Source organism: Nyctibius grandis, chromosome 15, assembly GCF_013368605.1.
Source record: "Nyctibius grandis isolate bNycGra1 chromosome 15, bNycGra1.pri, whole genome shotgun sequence".
Classification (NCBI taxonomy): Eukaryota; Metazoa; Chordata; class Aves; order Nyctibiiformes; family Nyctibiidae; genus Nyctibius; species Nyctibius grandis.
In genome coordinates this window covers 12,103,920-12,126,130 of record NC_090672.1, presented here as the reverse complement: position 1 = coordinate 12,126,130, position 22,211 = coordinate 12,103,920, and the positions used below count along the sequence as shown (strand labels likewise).

The 22,211-nt window shown below is 50.9% G+C and overlaps 1 protein-coding gene across 1 annotated transcript in view; it reads right to left on the bottom strand.

Moving 5' to 3' along the window:
* Positions 1 to 21,960, bottom strand: part of RPL38 (ribosomal protein L38) — a 326,451-nt gene extending 304,491 nt beyond the window's left edge. Inside the window, exon 1 of the mRNA XM_068413410.1 lies at positions 21,950 to 21,960. The gene's annotated coding sequence lies outside the window, so the exon portion shown is untranslated. The remainder of the gene's footprint in view (positions 1 to 21,949) is intronic.
* Between the last annotated feature and the right edge of the window lie 251 nt (positions 21,961 to 22,211).

Here is a 22,211-nt window from a genome sequence, read left to right as displayed (position 1 = left end):
CACCTTCCCAAATGACTATCAAATGTCTCTTCCCCTTCAATTTCAGCAGAGCTTTTATTTAGCAGAGGTTGGGTATATCCTTCCTGCCAGACTGCCAGCAGAAGCTACGCTTCAGGGTTTAATCCCGTCTCTGACAAGCTGTGGCACATCGTTTGGCTCTGGCATTACCCTTCAAACTTGGTTGCCACCGTGGGGACCAGAGATAGTTTCTCCAGCAGCTTCCACCCCGCGCAGACCAGGTCTGACAGCACCCACGTGCACTCAGGGGTCCCCACTCCCCTCTTTTTTTGCCCCAAATCTGGGAGACTCACGAGGCTGCGTTGAGCAGGGGCTCAGGTTGCTGCCACCGAGCCGCGGTTCTCCGGGGGTGCCGGTGGCCTCGCCGTGCCGTCCCATCCCACCGCAGGTGCAATGCCCAAGCAGGACCCGCTGCTCTCCCCGCCGCTGCGTCCTCGGGGCTGCAATGCTGAGGGTAATGAAACCCCCGAGGTCCCTCTGCCCTGCTCTGAATGGGAGCTTTGTCTCTGCAAAGAAATGACTTGAAACCGATCTGGGGAAAGGCGATTGTTATCTGAAGGCTCCTGAACTGTTTGGATCCTGACTTTGTTAGAGATCTTGTAATTTAAACTTCAACCTGCTTATTAGAAATTTGAGAGAATAGTTTAATAATAAAAAGCAGATTTTTTTTTTTCTTGGTTCCTGTGTTCCTGTCCTCCTCTTTCTCTCAGCTGCTGTGGATATTTAATCATCTGGTATGTCCTGTTCCCCCTCCCTTTGTTTTTATTTTTTTTTTTTTTAAATAGTGGGATAAAATGGCGAGATGTTTCTTTTTGAGGGCTGCCAAGGAAAGATCACGCAGGCCTGTCCCTCTGCGTGCGTTTTAGAGCGTGCCCACAGAGAGATGAAAGGAGCTGGAGGGGGTGCCAGCTTGTGAGTTGTCCTCTGTTCGTGTGGGTCCCCTCCCCTGGATGTCTGTCCCCTCCAAGGAGTGCCCTGGACCCCGCGGCTGCTCGGTGCCTGTGCTCAGCCCACTGCCCTGCCCCACAGAGGGGTTGGGGTGGGATTTGGGAGCTCTTCCATGGTGGAAGCCACCCTGGCAGACCCACGGTGCTCTCTGCGCTCGGGTACCTTCGGTTTGTCCTCCTGGCAGTGAGGAGCATGGTGTTTTTCAGTCTGTGGGAGTAAAAGCTAATGGAGCTGGGTGGCCCTGGGCGAGATGCTACGGCTCTGTCGTGGTTTGGAGGTGGCCACTGGGCAGTTACTCACCCGCATGTGTCTCGGACCCCTGCTACCACCCTCTGTGCTGCCGTGTCGTGGTGCTTGTTCACATGCTCAAATCGGTGGGTTTAGCTGGGGCTTCATGCTCAGAAACTGGAGGGGTGGGTTAAGATGCAAGACGGGGCCATGAGTGTTGGAAACTTGCTGCTGCCTGGGTCGGGTTTTGGCTCTGCTTGTTGCTGAGCACCTCGGGCTGTGAGGATGCTCTTGGTGGCCCTCACGGGGGGTGAGGAGCCTCACAAGGGCATCCTGGGGGTCTCACCGCCGTTGCAGCATCACCCTTTCCAGTTGTGCCTGGTGCAGAGAAAATGTCATTACAGGCAGGCGGGGTTTGACAGTCCCACCCGGAGCAGGGGCTGGGGTCAGCTCAGGCACTTGGATGGTGGCACTTCAACCCCAGGCTGGGGCTGTTTGGGGTGGGCGAGGGGACGTGCTGCCCCTCTGTGCCCCTGCGCTGGCGATGGGCAGCCCCAGGGGAGAGGGGAGTTGGGTTTGATGGGGCTGTAGGTGCTCCTGGACGATCGCTGCTGGGCCCAGGTTGCGTTGGTTCACGTTGGCTCCTGCTCTGGATGCCGCTGCCATGACATCATTTGGCTCTTGAAGAGTGGAGGAGGTGAGACACTTGTGAGCGATTATCTAGTGCAAATAGCCCATGGTAAATAGACTCAGTGGAGTATTGACACTGAGACTGTTTCTCTTCCTAATTTCCTGCTCTGGGTGAGTTTGCCAAGTAGTCAAAAATAGAGGGGGGGGGGCGACACCCAAACCCTTCAATCCCAACCTCAAACCAGGACTTCAAATTTCAAGTCAGGGCATGTAGCTACTGTCAGCCAGGTAATTGTATTAGCAGTTAATGACATAACTTCCACCTGGGATCTTGGCCTAGGACTAATTTTAGGAAATGAGTCTCTGTTTAGCCTGTTTGTATTAGCTGGGGATCTTCCTCCTGGATCGGTGCTCTGATGTTCTCACCGGTACGCTGTCAAACTGGGGGTCCCTGCCTTGAATGGAGCGAAGTTTCCTGGGACAAATTGTACTAAAAACCATTAAAATCTGTGTCTGTTGATGTGCCCTGTGGTTGCCTCCTCCCTGAATGGCACCCAGGATGGATGCATGTCCAAGGAGAGTGGGGATGGATGCAGTCCTTGAGGATTGGTGCACCTGGGCTGCAATAATCATGATTATCATGATTAATTTTCCCATGAGAAGGGCACTGTCTGCTCCCTGTCCCCTGCCCAACCCGTGCCCCGGGCTTTGCCTTGCCCTCCTCGCCGGCCACGCGCAGGGTGAGACCCGGCTGCGTCCCAGGGCGCAGCAGATGCCCTGTGCTCTCGGGCTGGCAAACTTTAACTAACAGAGCCCGTTTTTGATTAACCTGCGTTTCCTTCTGGTTCCACTATTACCTCTGCAGAAAAGAATCTGACCCCTCGCTCTTCCCACCCCCTTTTTTTACCCCTCCTCCCTGCTGTTGCTTTGTGGTTTGGGTGAAGCTCTGCAAAACCCTTCTGAGGGTCCCCATGCCGGCCAGGCGGTCCCTGGGCTGTGTCACCGCTCCCTCCTGCCTTTGTGCAAAACTCCCTAGAGAGCCTTGGGGCTGGCACAGCAGCGGCGTTAAGCCCGTCATAGGTCCCCCTTAATTAAATTTGAAAACGGCTCGGCTAAGAGGGCTTTCTGAGCGAGTCAGGTGCTGGGCCGTGGGCCTGACCGACTGCCACAGACTAGCACTACCACCCGCAGCCCTGATCCCCATGACATGTGTACAGATTACGGAGAAATCCCTCAGCAATGAGGCTGCTTTAACTCCTTCGCGCTCTGGGGCTTTTGCACGGAGCTCTGAGCTGGCCCCGGAGCCTGGCCGTGGCCGGGGGGGTACCTGCTGGTGTCCCTGTGCTGCCTTCCCCAGGGCTGGATCAGCCAGTGGTGCTGGCAGTGGTGGCACAGACAGGACCTCCATTGCCTGGTGCCAGGGTGGAGGTGTGCTGCAGACCTTGCTGGGTGTGTGCGACCTGCCCCGGGAAAGTGCCATCTGAATATTTTCTTTGGATGTGGCATGTAACAAAAGAAGCATCCCAGGCAACCAGCGCTAGGACAAGAGGACACAGCCTCAAGCTTGGCCAGGGGAGGTTCAGGTTGGCCATTAGGAAGCATTTCTTCTCAGCAAGGGTCATTAGCCGTTGGAAGGGGCTGCCCAGGGAGGTGGCAGAGTCACCATCTCTGGAGGGGTTTAAGAAAAGCCTGGCCATGGCACTTAGTGCTTTGGTCTAGTTGCCATGGTGGTGTCAGGGCAATGGTTGGACTCGATCCCAGAGGGCTCTTCCAACCTGATTGATTCTGTGATCTCCCAGGCTGCAGCTGCGTGGCCAGCGATGCAGGAGGGAGGCTTAGGGTCACCGTGTGGCCAAGAAGGGGTGAGGGAAGGGGTGGAAGAGGGTGGTCTCCCATGGGGAAAGCTCTGTGCGATGCGATGGGATGACTTGCTTCCTTCTGGGAAGTGCCGTGCTTGCTTCATCCCAGCCCGTCTGGGTCCAGCTTCCCAGGGAGCTCTGCCTACCCAGCCTGCAAAACCGGGCCGCGCTCCCTGGTAAACACAAAATAAATAACAAAAAGAGGATAGAGCTGTTCAAAACCCAAATTCAAGTAACCCAGTCCCTGTCCTTGGGGCACCTGGATTCTGCCTGGGGGGTTTCACAGGGAGGTTTTGCACATTCAGCGGTGTCGAAGCCGTACCCTGCCCCTGTTCCCGTGGTTTTCCCTGCGTGGGAATGCTGGTTCCCAAAACTCAGTGCTTGCCTGGGATGGGTGAGAGCTGGCAGAAGCCAGGCAGGGCTGCACACACGGGGCTACGTGTGGCTTCGCCGGCAGCAGCAACGGCTTCGCCTTTTATCGCAGCTCCCAGTTCTTGACTGGTGCTTTGGTCTAATGGCAGCGGGTGTTTGAAGCAGGAGGGAGGGGTGGTTTAGGAGGAATATGAAAAAGCAATAATGCAGCTTGTTGAAGTATATTGAAGCCTCCTTCCAGCCTGGAGTTTTGCTGGAGTCAGGGCTTTTTTTTGTCTCCTATTAAATCACACGTTCCCAAGGAGCCTTTGAGCCTGGTCGCGCTGGGCACGTTTCAGAGCCGGGCCAAAACCAACAATTATCTCCAGTCGCAGGAAATTTGAGGCTGTGGTTAACAGTGTCTTCTTGAGGACTGACAGATGCCACAGGTGGCTTAGCGTGCAGCCAGCGCTAACCCCGCGTGTCGAGGGCGTTAATCACCTCGACAGGTTGCGGTGGGGCAAGTTGCTCGAGGTGGGTCTCTGGGTTGGGAGGTCGGGGGTTCAGGTCGTGGAGGAGGTTTGTGTGAGCACGGGCTTACAGCCGGCCCTGCTCGTGGATGGACGGGACCCGTGGTACTCTGTTTCCTAGCGTGGCTCGCCGCTGTTATTTCCCCAGGCGATGGGGAAATCACTCTATTGCTTCCTGCAAAGAAATGGAGGTAGAAATTTTTATAGGCTGTTGCCAGGTCTTTACCATTAAGTAAGGGCTGAGGGAATACTTTTATTTACTGCAAAGTTGACTTTCACTTTTTCTGTGACTATTCTGATCGAATGTATCGAAAACTGGGGGCTCCAGGTGCCTCTCTGGAGGCAGTCCTGCCTCTGTCCCCCCTCATTCTGACCCCAGCTCCTCTTTTATTCAAGCTCTGATGGTTTTGGGTTCCCAAGGAGAAAAGGGAATTGTCTCAGCTCGGTGAGCGAGCCAACAGCCAACAATTTTCCAAGCCCTCTTGGCAGGTGCTGGGATCTGCCAGCCCGAGGGGTGTTGGGCATCTCTGCGTGACTGGAAAATCCCAGTCTCCCTTGTTCCAGGGGAATGGGGATCACAGGAGCTCCTGCCCAAGTGCCTGCAGCAGGGAGGAAGGATATGTTTTATCAAAGTGAGTCCCTGCTGTTTGAGTTCCTGGTTAGGAGCTTGATATCATCTAAAAACCAACACAGGGAAGTAAACAATGACTCTGGTTTTATTTTAGTCCTCACTTTCTTTCTTCCATTATTTAACCTTTTAATTACTTCAAGAGTAGCTGGAACCATAAGTCTCACCAGATGCAGTGATTTGTTTGTTGGGGAGCTCTGCTGCTGGCCCCTTCCTCTGATCCTGCAGAAGCCAAAAAGAGGAGGAAATATTTTTCTAAGGCAACTGAAATGAGTCCTCCTTAGGCTGTTCACTGTAATAATACTAGGTGTGAAAAAACCCTCTGGTATTTATGAGCAGATGTGATTCAGGACTAATAAAGACCTGAGAACCTGTCAGAAGATCATGTGGATCAATGAATCATCTGCCAGATATGGCAAGTTCACGTATCGAGCTACCTGCCTGGAACTAATGCTATCTTTATGGTGGTGTCTGGTGGCAGTGGGACTTCTGGTCACTGAGCAAGTCCAAGGTGTCCCCAAAAGGGAGAGAGACCTGGCTGGAACTTCACCAGGAGAGGACCACCCTGGGCCAGCATCCCTTAGGCTGCAAATTACCAAGATCAAGGGATTTGTATTCCTTAGCCAGCCCTGGTAGGGAACTGCTGAAGCGCTGTTACCTGGTTTGTCTTCATTGTCCATCAGCTCATGGCTGAGCAGGGGCTTTTGAAGACTTTGCTGTTGCTTTTACAAAAGCCTTTCCTTGCTGCTTGTCTTCCTTTCTGCGGTTTTCCTCCTGTGCTTTCTCCCCTTCCCTCTTCCGCTCTCCCTTGCTTGAAGTTCAGGGAAAATATGTGCAGCCTTCCCAAGAGAACATTTTGGCATAGTCATAACTTGTTAAATGCTATAATTAAAATATTTTGCTCATTAACTTGGAAATAATGTTTCTTCCTAAATTATACCGGAGGATTTTTTTTTTTTTTTGCTAATTGAGTTGCCAGTTTCAACAAAACTGCTTCAGAAAATCCTGGAGCTGTGAGGCTGCCCTTGCTGGGTCCCTCTGTCATCTGCAGAGGGATGCAGATGGGACCTCTGTCATCTGCAGAACAGGGGGAGGTGGTCAAAGGTGGTTTTTAAAAAGGGTCAGCTCTGGTTCACTTCAAGAAAGATGTTGAGGTGTTGGAGCGAGTCCAGAGGAGGGCGACCACGCTGGTGAAGGGTCTGGAGGGTCTGTTAACTTGAGCATCTTCTGAACTTGGCTGTGGTCCTGGAGGCTCTCTTTTGAGCACTGCCCCAACTTCATCCCATTCCTGTGAGAGGGTTTGTTGCTCCTTTAGCAGCTGGTGGGGTTTTGTTCTCTGTGGGTATAATTCTACCCCACAAGCTTCTCTCCTAGCAGAGGGCTCTGTCCCACCTCTCGCTTGCTGCAGGGAAGGTCCCTGCCAGTAACACCTGGGGAGATTCCTCACCTCCTGGAAGAGTTTGTTGTGAATCACATTTTAAGAAAGTTTCCTTTAGAAAACAAATTTCTTCCCTGCACTTGCACATTCCCATGTGTTCCTAGTGCTGGTCTCCTCCTCCCATACATGGATGGGTTTGGGTCTGTGCAAAGCCCGGTGGTGTCAGCCTGGCTGTCCCCCAGACTCATTTTTCTCATGGTTTCAGTGTCCCTCGTGGGATGGGGGAATGGGAGCTGTCAGGAGCTTGGGGTGCTCCAAGGGGTCCCCATGCTGGTGGCATCTCTCATGTCACAGCCCCAACAAATGCCCCGTCCTGCTCCCCACAGTCACCTGTCCAGGGATCCCAGCGGGGTGTTTTCTGTCGGGCTGGTGATTGTAGTTCAGAGCAAGGACAGACTTATGTACACATCACCCTGGCAACGTTTAGGTAAAAGCCTCTGAGAAGCACCAGGGTGCATATTATGGGCTGTTGCCTTTTTCTGCCTGTGCGCATGTGGGTTTTTTCCTCAACACTAGCCCGAGGTGCAGGGAACACCCGAGCTGGTTTAATTACCTTCCCTGCCTTGTGCTTTTGAAAATCTCTCCCTTGTGTGGCTTTTTTGATAATTTTTTTTCTTTTTCTTTTTTGGAGTTATGTCTGATGGGGCAGGGAGAGAGCATGGCACGAGGTTAATGCAGCAGCATGTGGAGAGCCTTCTGCATGAGACTGCTTGAATGTAACTTGGGCCAAACTTGTCATGACTAATTTAGTCATCTCGAAATGAAGAGGCTGATCTAACTGGATAAGTCAGCCCACCAGCCTTGGACGTTTATTTTAGGATGGGATGTAGGCTCCCAGCTCTCTGCTGTGACTCCCAAGGGAAGCAAGGCAGTAGCTGGAGGGTGACTCCCCTGCCTGGTGAGAGATGCTTCTCTCCAAGGAGTTGAGAGTGTTTGGGACACTGGGGTGAAGGGGTTGCATTTATTTTTCTGCTTGTGTGCTCATTTTTGATGAAGGCTTTCTGAATATTCAGGGGACTTTTAAAGAGCAAAGAGGACTATCAAACCTAGTAAATGTTTGGCGTAGTAAGACTGAGCTTATGGGCCACTTCACTTGGGCTAGAGAGGGTGTTTTACTGACCTGCTGTTATTTGAGAATTCTCAAATAATCTCCTTAAACTTTAATCTGAGTGTGCCAATGGGATCATTAACTTCAAGGATGTCCTTGTGTGCTGCTTTCTGAAGCTAATCTAAGTCTTGAAACATTGAAACTAGCGATAGGACAAGAGGACACAGCCTCAAGCTTGGCCAGGGGAGGGTCAGGTTGGACATTAGGAAGCATTTCTTCTCAGCAAGGGTCATTAGACACTGGAAGGGGCTGCCCAGGGAGGTGGTGGAGTCACCATCTCCGGAGGGGTTTAAGAAAAGACTGGCCATGGCACTTAGTGCCCTGGTCTAGTTGCCATGGTGGTGTCAGGGCAATGGTTGGACTTGATGATCCCAGAGGGCTCTTCCAACCTGATTGATTCTGTGAACATTCTTGGGCTTCTGTCTTAAAAATATCACGCCATGCCAGACTTCAGCAGTGCACTGGAGTGCAGAGACTCCTGATTTTTCACTTTGCTACCGGTGGTGTTCATACACCCTGGGCTGATCGCTTTATCTCTCTGTGTCCCTGTTTGCCCTTGTGCAGAACAGGAATATTGCCTCCCTCCTGCCAGCGCAGGTTGCAAAATGTGTTTAATGTTATTTCTCTGCTTGGGAAATGAGTAAACCCTTGTGTGCGTTTGTGTTGTTGGTGTCTTGGGCAGTTTCAGTGAAGGCATTCGCCAAAGAAGTGCTTTTCAGAGTCCTAACACGTTGCAAAGAGAAAAAAACATGCTTGGTCTTGTCTTGTGCACAGCATTTGCTCACGGAACAGAGTGTGCCCAGGGCCACTGGGCACCCGGAGGGCTTGTGGCCAGGGCGTGCGAGGCTGCTTGAGGCCGAGAATGGAGCAAACAGTGCCTGCTTGCGCCGTGCTATTCACGGCGAGATCCCTGCCTCCCAAGGGGCAGGTTGCAATAAAATCGGGGTTTGATTTTCCTCATTGCAAAGATGCAGAATTTTGGAGAACATCAGTTAAATCGGCTTCCCCCCGACCCCGCCGCTGATGCTGCATCTTGGGGCTTGTACATCCCTATCTGTGAGCAATATGTTTGGTGGGTGGCAGCGTCGGATTAGCTGATGGAATTTATTAGCTCTGGTGGAACCATTTTTAGGCAAGATGTTTTTGCAAACAGTATTTCATCATAAAACGCCGCTGTCAATCACCTGTAGGCGAATGACTCTCAAAAACCCAACCCTAGATTGAAGGAAATGATAAGTAGTTCTGCTTGTCCTAAAAGCTTTTTTTTTTGGTCTCTTTATTTAATATATTGCTGGGTAAATAATTATTGGCCTCCTTTACTGCAGAATGGGTGTGGAAGGTCAGCAAGTGTCTTGGAAATGGTTTCAGTTCTGCATTTGCCGGCCGAGGCAGCCGTTTCCATGAGCAAACAGGACTGACCGCGCTGCATTCCTCCAGCCTGGGCGGCGGGTGGGTAGTCAAAGGCAAAAATGCAGCTGAGCTGCTGTAGGAGCTCTGAGCTGGTGGAGGGAGAGCCCTGGCCACCAACCTGACCCACCCAGAGCTGGGTCAAACCTTCAGCGATGGTGATGGATGGACCTTGGCTGAGGCTGCTGTCCTTCAGGGCCAGGGCAAAGTGTGGAAAGCTGGGATATCCCCATGGCTGCATGTTGGGAGTAGCTCTGATTTCCAGCAGGAATTACTGAAACAAGGTGACTTCTGTAGCAGGGACCAACCGTGACCTGTAGCCTGGGAACGGCTCCTTCTGGGCAGCGTTGTCTTGGCTGCACATCTGGAGATTGAGTCTTTAATTGGGTACAAAGCATCAGAACTTGAATACTAATTTACATACCTGACATATTGATGGCAGATATTTTAAGGATTGACTCAGTACAGAAGCAGCACCTAAATGGAGTGAGTGGTAAGAGATGAGGTGATGCACCTTTCCAAGAAGGTGTTTGATACACGAACACTCCCAACGCCAGGAAACACGGAGACACCCAGGGCTGGAAACAGCCATCAGCCAATTTCACACTGGAAAATAAAAATATGTGGGTTTTCTTATTTGGAGCCTAATTAAATGCTGGATCAGCTTGTGAGGAGAGGGAGAGTAAAGACTCCAAGGGATGGAGAATTTAATGACAGCGAGTAGCTTTGTGAAAGACCCGCTGCCATTGCGAGTCCTCCTGGCCACAGCAGCTACTGGAAAACCACCTCCCAGGGAGGCTGTGGGTCCATCCCAGGGGCAAATCTCCCCCCGTGCCCACAGCAGGACCGTTAGCCGGGGCTGCTGCTCTCCAGGAGCAGGGCTGGGTACGGCACACAGCATCTCCACCACCAGCTACTTTCACCACCTCCGCTGTTTAACCGCGCTGTCACTTTTCTCGCCTGCTCCTTTTCAGTGTTTTCTCCGACAGTTGCTTTTTATAACTGTGAATTTTTTTCTTTTCCCCCCCGTGTCTGTTGCTGCCTGTTCCAGCCCTCGGGCGCTGAGCTCGGAAATGCGCTCGCTGGGGTTTGCCCTGGCCTGTCGCATACATCATCCCGCGGAGGATGGTGTGCATCTGTTTGGCATTTATTAATTGTTGCAGCTTGACGGAGCTGCTTCTGCTTCTTGCGTTTTCTTGTCCAAAATTATCTGCTGAAAATAACAGAGCAGCGATTGGAGGGGGGGAAATGATGTTCCTCGTGCCCTTGTGTGGGCTCCGGGGGTGCACGTACTAACCAGTGTTTGAAAACTTTTGTCTTCAGAAATTCACAGAGGTGCAGGCAGTGCCCGCTCCCTGCAAAGCAAGAAAGGGCTGGGCTGCATGTAGGATTCGTCTGATGGTGCTTTTTTATCTTTGCTTATTAGTTGAAAATTAAGATTCATAGGGGCCAAGGCTTGTTACTGCTTAATAGCTCCCTCTGCGTATTATCCTTCCCTGTTACCATTAAGGGAAAATCTGCTTTTGCCATTTGACTGCCTTCAGGTGACCTTTTGGGACACCCCAGTGTCTAATTTATGAAGCTCTAGGGAAAATGATGCTCTGATGGGACATGGCTCTGCTCCCTGGGGCAAAGGACCACGGGTTTACTCCCAAGAGCCCTTGGCTCGTCTCTGCTGACTTCCCCGAGCCCTGCCTGCCTGTAAGGTCACAGCGAGAGCGTAAATGCAAACAGGGGACTCTCAAAGGTCTCCTGGTTCAGGTGGTGCTTTGCTGGTGAGATGTGCGTGATCCCAGCTCCCTCTTCCAAAGGTAGAAGTGTCTTTGGTTACGCTCACCAGTTAAACGGAGACTTCCCACCTTTCCTCTTCTCTGGAAATATTTAGCTGTCAGCCAGCTAAGGGCAGAAGGAACTTGTTTCCAGTACAATGTTTTTTTCCATCGACATGTAATAATGTCTTTAGCTGTATGTAATTAACTCAGAAGTGATAGGCTTGTAATTACCCAGCAGAAGCCTGTGAAAAGGATTGCGTTAGTCTTTATCTCGGGAACTTTATTAACAAAGATGTTCCGGGCTGTTTTGGGATATGCTGAAATGTCTGAAGCGATGCTCGAGCCGTGCAGAGCCCTGGGTGCAGGCAAAGGCTGTTGGAGGGCTCTGGCTTGGCCCCAGGGTGTCCCTGGCAACAGGGCTTGGAGCAGATGGCTCCAGTTGTTGGTTTGCTGATGTCCTCTGTTCCAGAGGTTCATCTGCGATGGCAGAGGTCTGCTCTTCTGGTCTTTGTTCAAAACTGTTGGTTTCTCTTGTTCCTGTCTGGTTGTGGGTGTCATTGGAAGGGTGGGAAGGAGGAAGCCTGTGGTTAACTGGTGGAGGCTCTGTGTGTAGGAAAGACTCATCGAATAACCACATGCTGTGAAATGACTGCATAGCTCTGGAAATTAATACTTAAGGCTCCTCCTGTTTGAATGTGAAACTCAGTACATGTGTATTGTACATACTGTAAGAATGCTGTTAAAGAAGTGTGGGGTTTAGCTCATGGGTTCTCTCAAAGGGGGAATAAGTGTAGTGGTCTGTTTTTTTCTGGTGTGCAACTTGCATCAGTTTGTCTTTGTTACTGCTCTGACTGGGAAGGACTAGTTGAGTTGGTCAAATGGAGATGACTCAGAGCTGAAATCATATGTCGGAGCTTTCTTCAGAAGTTTTGAGGCAAATAAAATCATACAACATGCCCCTGGGGATTAGACCCTGAATTGACGTTAGAGTTTGTTGTTATTTGAGGGAAACCTGCCCTGATTTTGCTCTCTGCAGCCTGTGACTTGTGAGTGAGCAGTGTTTCCCCTTGAGTTTGTCACCCCTGCAAGATGGAGATAAGGCTGGGAGGCGAGGCACACCCTGTGTGCTGTAATATTTCTCTGCTGTAAGGTGTTGCTCCTGAGTAACAGGATTATTTAATTTTGCATCTTGGCTGCTTGGGATTTGCTAGAGGTAGTTCTTGGTTGTCTTCTAGAATTGTTCTTGTGGTTTGAACTCAAGTCTTGGGCGTTTCATGGATGTCGTGTTTCCCACCGCATCCTTGCCTGCCTGTGATCCATGACTGGCTGGAGACTTCTTGGTGCTCCACCACCACCACGTGCTCTGCAGGGCTCCTTGGCAGGGTGTGCTGCCTGCTCCAGGATACAGGATGAGATGAGAGTTGCCTTTGAGGTCCAGCTAATGACCCCCGTGCCCTGTGTGTGACAGTGTGGGTGACTTCAGGCAGTGAAATGGCTGTCTTGTTAACACCTGGGAGTCCTGTGACTTGGAATAACGAGGTGGTGGGTAACCAGGTTAATAAATGTAAAGGTAATTGGTGAACAAGAAAAAAAGCCAAGCTGGCGAAATAATTTATTTGGTAATTAATTGTGTTGTCCCCTGTCATTTGAGGCATTAATAGAGGAAGAATGGTTCATTGATTAGGGCACTGGTCTACTTCTTTGGAAAAGGAGTTTGTGGTGTTCCCTGCCATGGCTGTCTTGTATAAATTTGGGCAAGTCATTTAACCTCTTTATGCTCCCTGTGTTCTGAGTCTAATTATAATAAATTCAGTAACTTCTGTAGCTCATGAGGGGGGGAAAAATGTGTTGTTGCACTCAAAGCTGAATACTGTTCGTATTAAGAGTGAATATATAGCAGGAGTAGTGCTAACTGCAGTGAAAAGGTTCAGTTCAAATAGGTGTTTTGAATAATAGTACTTAAGACACTTCAAGCATATATTAACTAAGCTGTGTGATGCTCCTGTGCAGGCGGTGTGGGGACAGGCAGCGGTGTTTGCAGTTTGCAATAGAGAAAGTGAACACAAGCTGCCTCGTGCTGTCCCAAAAGATGGTAATAAGCATTAATAGCTCTGACTTATAAACAGACATAAGTTCAACACATGCTTTTACCACAATGATTATCCTTTGGAATGGGCTCTTCATCTCCTCTGTTTCTTGATGTCTCCCAGTCAAGCCTGGGACTGTCTGTGGTGTTCAGTCCCAGCTGATGGGCTCGGTGCAGGCATTGCAGGATGCTGACACATGAAGGAATTAGAAGAGAGCCTGAGACAGGACAGATGTCCTCCCTGGTTGAGGGAATGCCACGTTAAAAGGAAATTTGTACCACTGAAACCATAGGACTTATCTAATGATTTGTCATCTATGGCCACAATAGTCCCCTGGAAGGTCCCAGCCCTTTCCAAGCACCAGGACTCTCTGCATCCTCACAAGCTGGCCATACGTGGCAGGGTACGAGGGGTTTCTGGCTCTGCCAGAGCCGTGCAGGCACCTGTGGCACTGGAGCTGAGAGGGGAAAATGCAATTCTGAAGTGCAAGGAAAATTAAGCCCTTTAGGACAAAATTCTAGCAAAAAACACTTTTTGATATTTTTACTCTGTTGCACAGCTTGGGTAAAATTCTTCCCTTCTGCACCCTTTAATTTTAACCCATTTGTTTCTTTGTTTCAGGTCCTGGAATCGTGAGAACTTCCAATGACTTGGCAAATCTCTCCGCACCGCTGAGGTTTGGCTGCCACCTCCACCCATGCCTGTCCCTTGCCTGCTCCCTCGCCGGGTGTCAGTTCTCCAGCCTACGTGCTGAGAAGAAAAGTTAAAAAGGTAAAAGTCTGTAATCTGATTCCGCGGTGACCTGTCTAATCCTGTTCCCTGGTACAGTGAGAGCTGAAATACTTGTGCTGCAAAACAATGACTTGAGGAGATGAGAGAAGGAAGATGAGAATCTGCAGGGATTTATTTTTTTTTTTCTTTTCCATCTTTTGCCTTTTTTTGACCGAAACCTCAGTGGTGGCAAGGAAGAGCTTGGGGCTGGGTGCAGGGGTAGCAATGCATTGCGTCCCTCTTCATAGGAGAGCAGGGGTATAGTTTCGGGCACCCCAGACTAAATCTGCGTGGCAGTGGCTGCACTGAGTTGTCCTGGAGGTGAAGGGCTCAAATGTGATGAGTAGAGCTGCTGACTGTGTTGTGTTCCTACCTGTGGAGCTGCCAACAACTCCGAAATGTTTCCAGATTGGGCTGAAAATGAGGTTTTTGATATGTTTCAACCGTCATGGAGTGGCTGAGCTTTCCAGGCTTTTCTGGGACAGCGGCACAGACCTCTGCTCTGCCCCGTCTGGTTCACACTTGGAGTCCCAGGCTGCTGCCCTTCTTATAAGACCAGGGCTGGTCTGCTGGCAGTCCCTTCCCGTTGACCTTGGGATGGATCAGGAAGCTGAGCCCAGGCTTTCAGGTCCAGGGCTGTGACCGTGGGGTTTTCTCGTTGTTCCTTGTGCTGTGTGGGTATGTTTGTGCAAAATCCTTCATGGACATTTTTCCTGTAGCTCGTTGGCAAGAAAAAACTTCTCTGTATGAGCCTTGATGCAGGTTCCACTGAACCTACCTGCCTCTGCAAACGGGTGTTTGGGAACAGCAGCCTCTTCAGATGAGAAACAGTTTTGTTTCAATGGCTTCTGCTCTGTTGAAAGTACAACACGTTGTGTGAGGTCTGGATTGCAGAGGTTATGTTTGGAGTTTGCTGTTGTACCAGAGAGGTGTTCTCATAAGCTGCTGTGTCCTCTCTCCTGGAGAGTTTCCTCCTGGTGGGGCTCTGGTTTTCCCTTTACCCAAAGCTCTGGTTTGCTGCTGCGTTGAGTTGAACCATGCTTGCAGAGCAATTTCCAGCTGGGAACCCGAGTGCACGGTTCCTCGAACTTCATTTTTCTTAGGTCTTTTGGCTGGGTTGCATTATTTCCTTCCTTATTTTTTTAGGCATAGCGCCCTCCAATCATCCCTCTGATACTGCCAACGCTGTTGGTGCAAGTGCCGTAGTGTTGTAGAAGAGGAAGGCTGGGAGAGGGAGGAAGCTAGTCCAAGGTCAACTACAGCAGTGCCGGCGATGCGTGTGTCGAGGCGACTCGGGGTGTTACCCTACCCCCTCGGCAGAAGGCTCTTCTGGTTTGGGGTTAGAAGGCTTGGGCTGGAGCCTGGCTGGCTTCTGTCGAAGCTGCATCCAGCTGCAAACACCTCTCATGGAATCCATGCGGCCAGGGCTCTGTAATGGAAAATCTGCCCCACCTTAAACGCTATCGTATTACTCACGAACGCAATACTGGTAATTAACTGAGTTAAAAACCAGATTTATTGCATGTCAGTTATCACCTAACACGTTGGCATATCTGAGCGATGCATCAGAAGCTGGATGTGCTGGTTTCCCACCTAAGGTAAGAGAGGTCACCTGCCTGGCCACCAGTGGAGACTCAATGGATCTTACCACGTTTAAATGTATTCTTGCTGATGTACAAGAATGTGTTTAACACCACTGGGCTGCAAGGTTATGAAGTCCTTCCTTGTAACGAGATGCAAAATACCTAGTAGTTTCATCACAATTTTTTGTGTCTCTGTGGAACCTTCTCACATCTCCTGATTGATGCAAAATATCTAGTAGTTTCATCACAATTTTTTGTGTCTCTGTGGAACCTTCTCACATCTCCTGATTGCTTCTGGCATCAGAAATGTTCTCAGGCTTCACCCCTCCACCCTGATCCAGAACAGTGGTTGCTAACCTGCAGTGAAGGCTGTGGGAACCAATGTGATTTGCTGATTCAGCTGCTTAAAAAGGCAATCTAAAGGCACCCTGTGCATGCAAGGTAGCCAGGTAATGTGATTGCAACACCTGGGCTTAAATTTGCAAATCATTTAGAGCTTCGAGTTGCTGTTCAAATGTTATTCTTCATTTGAGTCTTTGCCCTTAAATCTCCCATTCCAGGACATGTCCTATTTCCTTCTTAATTTGGAGGCTGTTGCAGAGCTGAGGTGCCTGTGTGCTGCTGAAGCACCACATCTCATGGATGTTCAAATGCTGAAAAATGTGTGAACTTAAGTGTGTCTGCAAACTTAATTATTTAAAAAGGAAAAAAATAAGTATTTAGAATCTAAAAGAGTACATAGCTTTGACTTTCTTGATGCACACTAGGAAAATTATGATTTCTAAACTTCAGCTTTTCTGGCTACCTGCATGCAGAGAAGTACCAGGGAACATGTGTTTGGTTTTGCATTGTTCCATGCCTGTAATAACTCACCTGAGTTTGCTTAGTCTGGCAAACTGGAGAGAGATGTGATGGGACAAGAGGACACAGCCTCAAGCTTCACCAGAGGAGGTTCAGGTTGGACATTAGGAAGCATTTCTTCTCAGCAAGGGTCATTAGCCATTGGAAGGGGCTGCCCAGAGAGGTGGTGCAGTCACCATCTCTGGAGGGGTTTAAGAAAAGATTGGACATGGTCTAGTTGCCAGGGTGGTGTCAGGGCAATGGTTGGACTCGATGGTCCCTGAGGTCTCTTCCAACCTGATTGATTCTGTGGCTTTAGCTCACAGGTGACACTTGCACTGGGAGGCACTGGAAATGAGCAGGCACTGAGCTCAGAGGGAATCCGAAGTTCAGCTGGCTGCTGGCCTCACCTTTCTGACCAGGAAGTCTGCTTGTCTGAGAGATAATCTCCTGATTGCGCAGACCTGGCAAGGAGGTGTGCCAGGGGAGGTGGGACAGGTCAGTGCTTGAGCCAGCCCAGCCTCTGCTCTGGTGTCTCTTAAGCTGCTTTTCTATTTCTCAACATCATGCTGAACTTCCCTGATGCCAATCCCAGGCTGAAGGGCCAGCTGGGAAGGGAAGTCCCTTTGCTTTCTTTTAAGTAGCTAATTGGTTTTAGGTTTGGGGTGTGTTTTTAATCAGGGCTGTGGTGGATCATTCCCATGTGGAGAGTGGATCCCACACCTTCATTGAACACGAAGCCTTCACAGCAGCGTCTCCTGGATGGCAGCATGAGGTTTCCTGTTGTCTGCAGGGAAGGACTGATGCCCTCAGGCCCTGCAGATTCTCCTGTTTCTCCCTTCCAGAACAAGCCTGGAATCCCATCAGGAGCTGAGCGAGGAGCTCACCCCTCTATGCGATGGGCTCTGTCTGTAGGGGCTGGTTCTGTGCCTGGCTTTTTCTTGCTTACCTGCTCTGCCGAGGTCCCCAGAATTTACCCTGGGTGTTGCCTGTGAGGAAGTGCTTGAGGTCCCAGATGTTCTGGATTTTTTTTGTTGTAATTCTAAAATCCTTTGGTAATACACTGGAGGAGGTTGGTGTTTCAGCAGGGCTCAGCTGTGCCCACTTGAAGCCCAAAGCTTCCTCATCTCTTGAGCAGTTGTTGGCACCTTTGCCATGTGCTGTGGAGGGGAACTTGCCATTTCTGTCAGATTTCAGTGGGGACACTGCCTCATTTCCCTGAATTTTTTACCTAAATCCCAATTCTTAAGCCATCAGATTCCTCTGAAGACATCGCTTCCACCCACGGTATTTTCTCTTCTGCTCCCAGCTGTTTGATCTGCTGTGTGGCTGCTTTGCCTCGTTCATTCTTTTATTCTTTTTGTTAGACAATAAATCATGTTTTCCTTTCTTCAAACATGTGGGGGAGATCCCAGCGAGATTACTGACAGAGAAGGGTGACTGATACTTCCCTGTACAGAACATACTTTTGTGCAGTGCAAAGCACTGAGGCGATGCAGCTACTTTCTTGTGGGATGATGTGGGACAGTAAATCAGAGACCTTGTTATCGTCTCACCCCAACCTGTGAGCTGCAGCGTGGGAGGGGAGAGCACATCTGCCCTTGGGGCAGGGAGGGGAGAGCACATCTGCCCTTGGGGCAGGGAGGGGAGAGCACATCTGCCCTTGGGGCAGGGTGCTGGAGGAAAGGGAGATGCTGTTGGTGCTGGTCCTGATGCTCCTGTCAAGGCAGGCATTCTCCCCAGACCGTGCCATCCTCTTGTCGCCCGTGCCAGGTCCCCTGCATGTAGCCCAGAGGCTGGGGCAGCACTTTGGTGGTAGAGCTACAACAAGGTGCTGTGAAGGATGGAGCTGCCAGCTGTGTTTTGGGGAGGGGGTACACTGTGCTGTTGGCGGATACTGGTTGCAGGTGCGAGGGAGGGTCTGAAAGGGTGGATGAGGATTTAAAGCAATGCAAAAAAAGGGAAATATTGTTGATATTTTTTTTTTTTACAAGCTGTGTTTGTGTCCATCTCAGCGCCAAGTCTGTTCTCAGCCTGCTGTAGCTGGAAGCAGCCAGTGAGGTGTCTGGCCATGTGGGTAGCACACAGAAATACCAGTGATATTCCATTCCCTCTATATTCTATTCCCCTCCACTCTGGCAGGCAAGTGCGGGCACTTCCCAGCTGCCCATCCCTTTCCTCACACGGGCTCTGGTGGTCCATGCTTGGAGGGAAGGAAGGAATAAATGCGTGTGAAGCTGGTGCTGCTCTGGCTCTGGGGCTGGAAGCGGGGCGGCAGGCGATTCCCATCCCCCTGGCCCCGCTCCCCCACAGCCCTGCCTTGCCCTTTTGTGGAGATTTATAGAGCCGAGTGGGCTGAGAACAAATGAGCAGACATTAGGGCGATGTGTTCTGCATACTAATGACAAGATACTGCTGCTGCACCTCGGGGCAATACTGGGTCAGGCCAGTTTAGCTGTAAACTTTATTTATGTGCTTATAACATCGCAGCTGCAGTTTGCCGGCCTGGGCCGAGGGTTTAGGGATGTGTCCGGCAATAAATTTTGTTTGTTTATTTGAAATAAGATGCCCCTTCCCCCCAACTCTTCCTCTCTTTCCTTCTTGAGGGGGGGAAAATTAAAATCCCTTCTTTGCCATCATAGATTTGTGAGCGGAGCGGGGAAGGGGGGGATGAAGAGCGAGGAAGAAGAGGTGACAATGAGCTTCATGGGCAGCAGTTGGATTTATTTAAGCCTCGCTGGTGTCAGGAGGATTTTACCCTCCTCAGCAGGTAGCAGTGGGCAGAGGAGAGGAAGGGTCTTTTCATCAAAGCTTTGGGAGACCCGGAGTCCATCCCTGGCTCTGCCGCTGAACCCTCTGGCCAGGCACGGTCAAGTCCCTTTGCCTCCAGCCCCGTCTGGTACCCAGGGCTCAGACACCCTTTTCTGCCCATCTCATTTACCCCAGGGAGGGGTTTTGCTGTGCTGTGCTGGCACAGGCTCTGGGGAGGTGGGTTTGGTTTGGGAGAGGACTTGCTCTGTACTCGAGAGATGGGCGGTGATTTATGCCCACAGCAAAGATGTTCTAAAACATCCTATTTTTATGGTATCCCCTCAGGCCTGTTTCTGCCTCGTGTTACATCTTGTCTTTTGGGTTTATAAGTTCTCTGGGGGCAGGGATTGTTGTTCTCTCTTGTTCTGGCTCTGAGCTGCTTTCTGCCTTGCTCCATCATTCAAAACAGTAAAGTACGTGGAGGACACGATGAGTTTGGAGCAGGAGCTTTGCCCACTCCTCCCGCTGTCGTGCAGAGAAGGTGGGAAAGGCCAAGCAGAGCAGAATTAGTTCCTGTGTGTTTTTCAGAGCCTCCTTTGAGATCCCCAGCCTGGCCGAGTCTTGCTGGTGTTGCTGTGATATAAATGAAGGATGCCCTCTCTGGGCTGGTGCTGGGACTTTTAAGTGGCGAGCCCTTGCGAGGATAAGGTGTTATATCACTCATCAGCCCCGGTGGCCGCTGATTCCTGGGGCTGGGCAGGGTCGCCTAGAGCTGGATGTGGTCATCTGGAGCAGGGGAATGGCTGCATCACAGCTGGAAATGAACTGGGTCAAGGCACAACTGCTTAGTGGGGAGGTGGGCTGGAAGAGGCTTTGTAGACCCATCACCTATCTGGTGAATCCACCTCCAACACCTCCTGTTGGTGTCCAGCTCCAGGATGTGGCTCTGTGATGTGATCTGCTCTCAAGACAACCCTGGCTGGGCAAAAATTCAGCCCAGCAAGGAGGCAAAGACTTTGTACCTCTGCATTGGCAGAGATTTCAACAATAACCATGTTAAGCATCCAGCCCAGCTCACTTCTCATCCATGAGGGTCAGAGAGAGTTTAGGTTGTGATGGGGCACCATGTGCCTTGTTAGGGGACCAACAGCTACTGCCTGAAAAAAAAAATTAAAAAAAAATCCCAACAACAACAAAAAGTCCCCTAAACCCTCCTGATTATTCTTCTTTTTGTTGCCTGGACAGAAACCTCCATCCCTACCAAGCCTTCCCCGGGGGAAGCTGTCCCAGCACTGCCGCTCCCCGTTGCCATGCAGTAGACTTGAGCTCTAATTGGGGTGGCCTTGATTTCCCAGGCCCTCTCGCCTGGCCAGGGGCTCCAGATGTCCCCGAGGTGACGGAGCAGGGCTGGGGCTCGGCAGGACGGAGGCAGCGGGAGGAGGGCCTGGCAGGAGGGCTGCTGGAGCGGGCTCTCCTGGCTTGCAGCCTGCTCTCTCAGCCGGAGGTAACAGGCCAGCCACGAATGCCGAAGAGGAGATCAACGGGGGGTGGAGGAGGGATGAAAGAAAACAACCTTCAAAAGAACATGCCCTGCTTTTTTTTTTCCCCTTATTGAGGGGGAAGGTACTGGGCTGGTGAGGACTTCTAATGAGGCTTCCTCTGGGAAAGCCCTTCTTTTGCGTTGAATCCAGAAATGCCCTTGCTTGATAAAAATGTCTGTGATTGTGTGGTGTTACATATTGCTTTGTCGTTCCTGCCCACTCCAACACCAGAAACCTTTGCAGTTCATGGGCATGTTGTGTGTCTCCCAGGCTGGTCTCTGGAGGGTTGTCTCCCCTCTTCGTTCCCAGCTTGCTCTTCTCCTCTGCTTCTTTAGCAGAAAATAGTTTTGCAGCTGAAGTTGAGGTTCTGGACATAAGAATAGGAAGGACTCCCTCTGTGCTAAGCGTTTTCTGCATGTGTCATTTTAAGAGGTTGCACATTTTGGAGAGTGTGGGCTTTGGGAGGGAGCGGAGGGCGTAAGGAGGCATCGCAGTGCCCTGGAGCGAAGGTTGGTAGCACAACTCTTGACTTAACTCGAATCCTTTGCCATTTCTGCAATGAAATCTGAGATTTGATACCTTTCCAAAACGGGCCGTTGGGTGACTTTGTGCATCTCATCTTGACTGCTGTTCTGCAATACCTAAAACTGGGTGGTTGGATGTCCAGGGTCGCTGTCTTGTGCCTGACTACCTTCTCAAGTACAAATCTCCCCGTTTCTCCTTCAGCCTGTCATTTACGAGTCTTCCCCACTGACTTAAATAGAAATTGGGTAGGATTTGTGTGTAGCAAGCCCTGGATGTGCCCCTTATTTTTATATCCCTTGTTTGCTCTTAGATGCCCTACAAATGGGGTTATTTCTCCAGGTGCTCCCAGAGCTCAGGGTGTTCTGGGAGGTCTCTGGAGGGCTGTTTCCCCCCCTGTAAACTCTAGGCATAGACTCAAGCCATGTGCAAGAAATGGCTTGGGGCTTTATTGGTGAGATACCTCATCCATGCAGTGCTGTTGAGACTGGATTGCTCACTGGGTGAACTGGCAAGCTTGTGGGCGAGAGGAATGGAGAAGAGGAGGAGCAGGGACAGGGCAGTGCAGGGCAGGATTACAGTGTCAAGGGCCCGTGGTGCGCTGATGGATGAGACTGGGACAGGGAAATGGAGGTGGGATGGACTCCTGATTTCTGCAGACAGCCCCCAAGAAGGAGAGCCCTGCTCTCTAGCCGCCCCTTGTTAGAGGTTTGGAAAGCTCTAATTGGGGGTTTCAGTTTGCCTCTCCCAGCCCTCAGCCCAGGGCTTTGGCTCGGAGCCTCCTGTCAGCTCATGTTTTGAGCATGAAGCTGTTTTCAGGTGAAACCCTACCCTGGAGGAGGCTCTCCTGCTCCCCTCCCTCCTCGGCTGGGTGAAGGTTTGCACTTTCGGAGCGGATGTAGGAGTTTCCTCCTCGTGGCCTTCAGGTAACTTGCCCACCTGCGGCCTCTGAATCAAACTGAAACCTGTTTTTGCAACAGCAGTTGCGGAACTCGACTGGGTTTGCAGGAGCTTTCCAGTAAATCCACCCTGTTCAAGGAAACCTCCCGGGACCCCGGTCCCCATGAAGCCCCGGGGCTGTGCTGCAATGGGGATGACTGAGCATGGATTAACCCTTCCAGCTTAAGCTTAGGCACCCATCCGGGTCCATGTCCAAGGTGTCTGGTGCAGGGGTGCTGTGGCTGCACCCGTGACCAGCT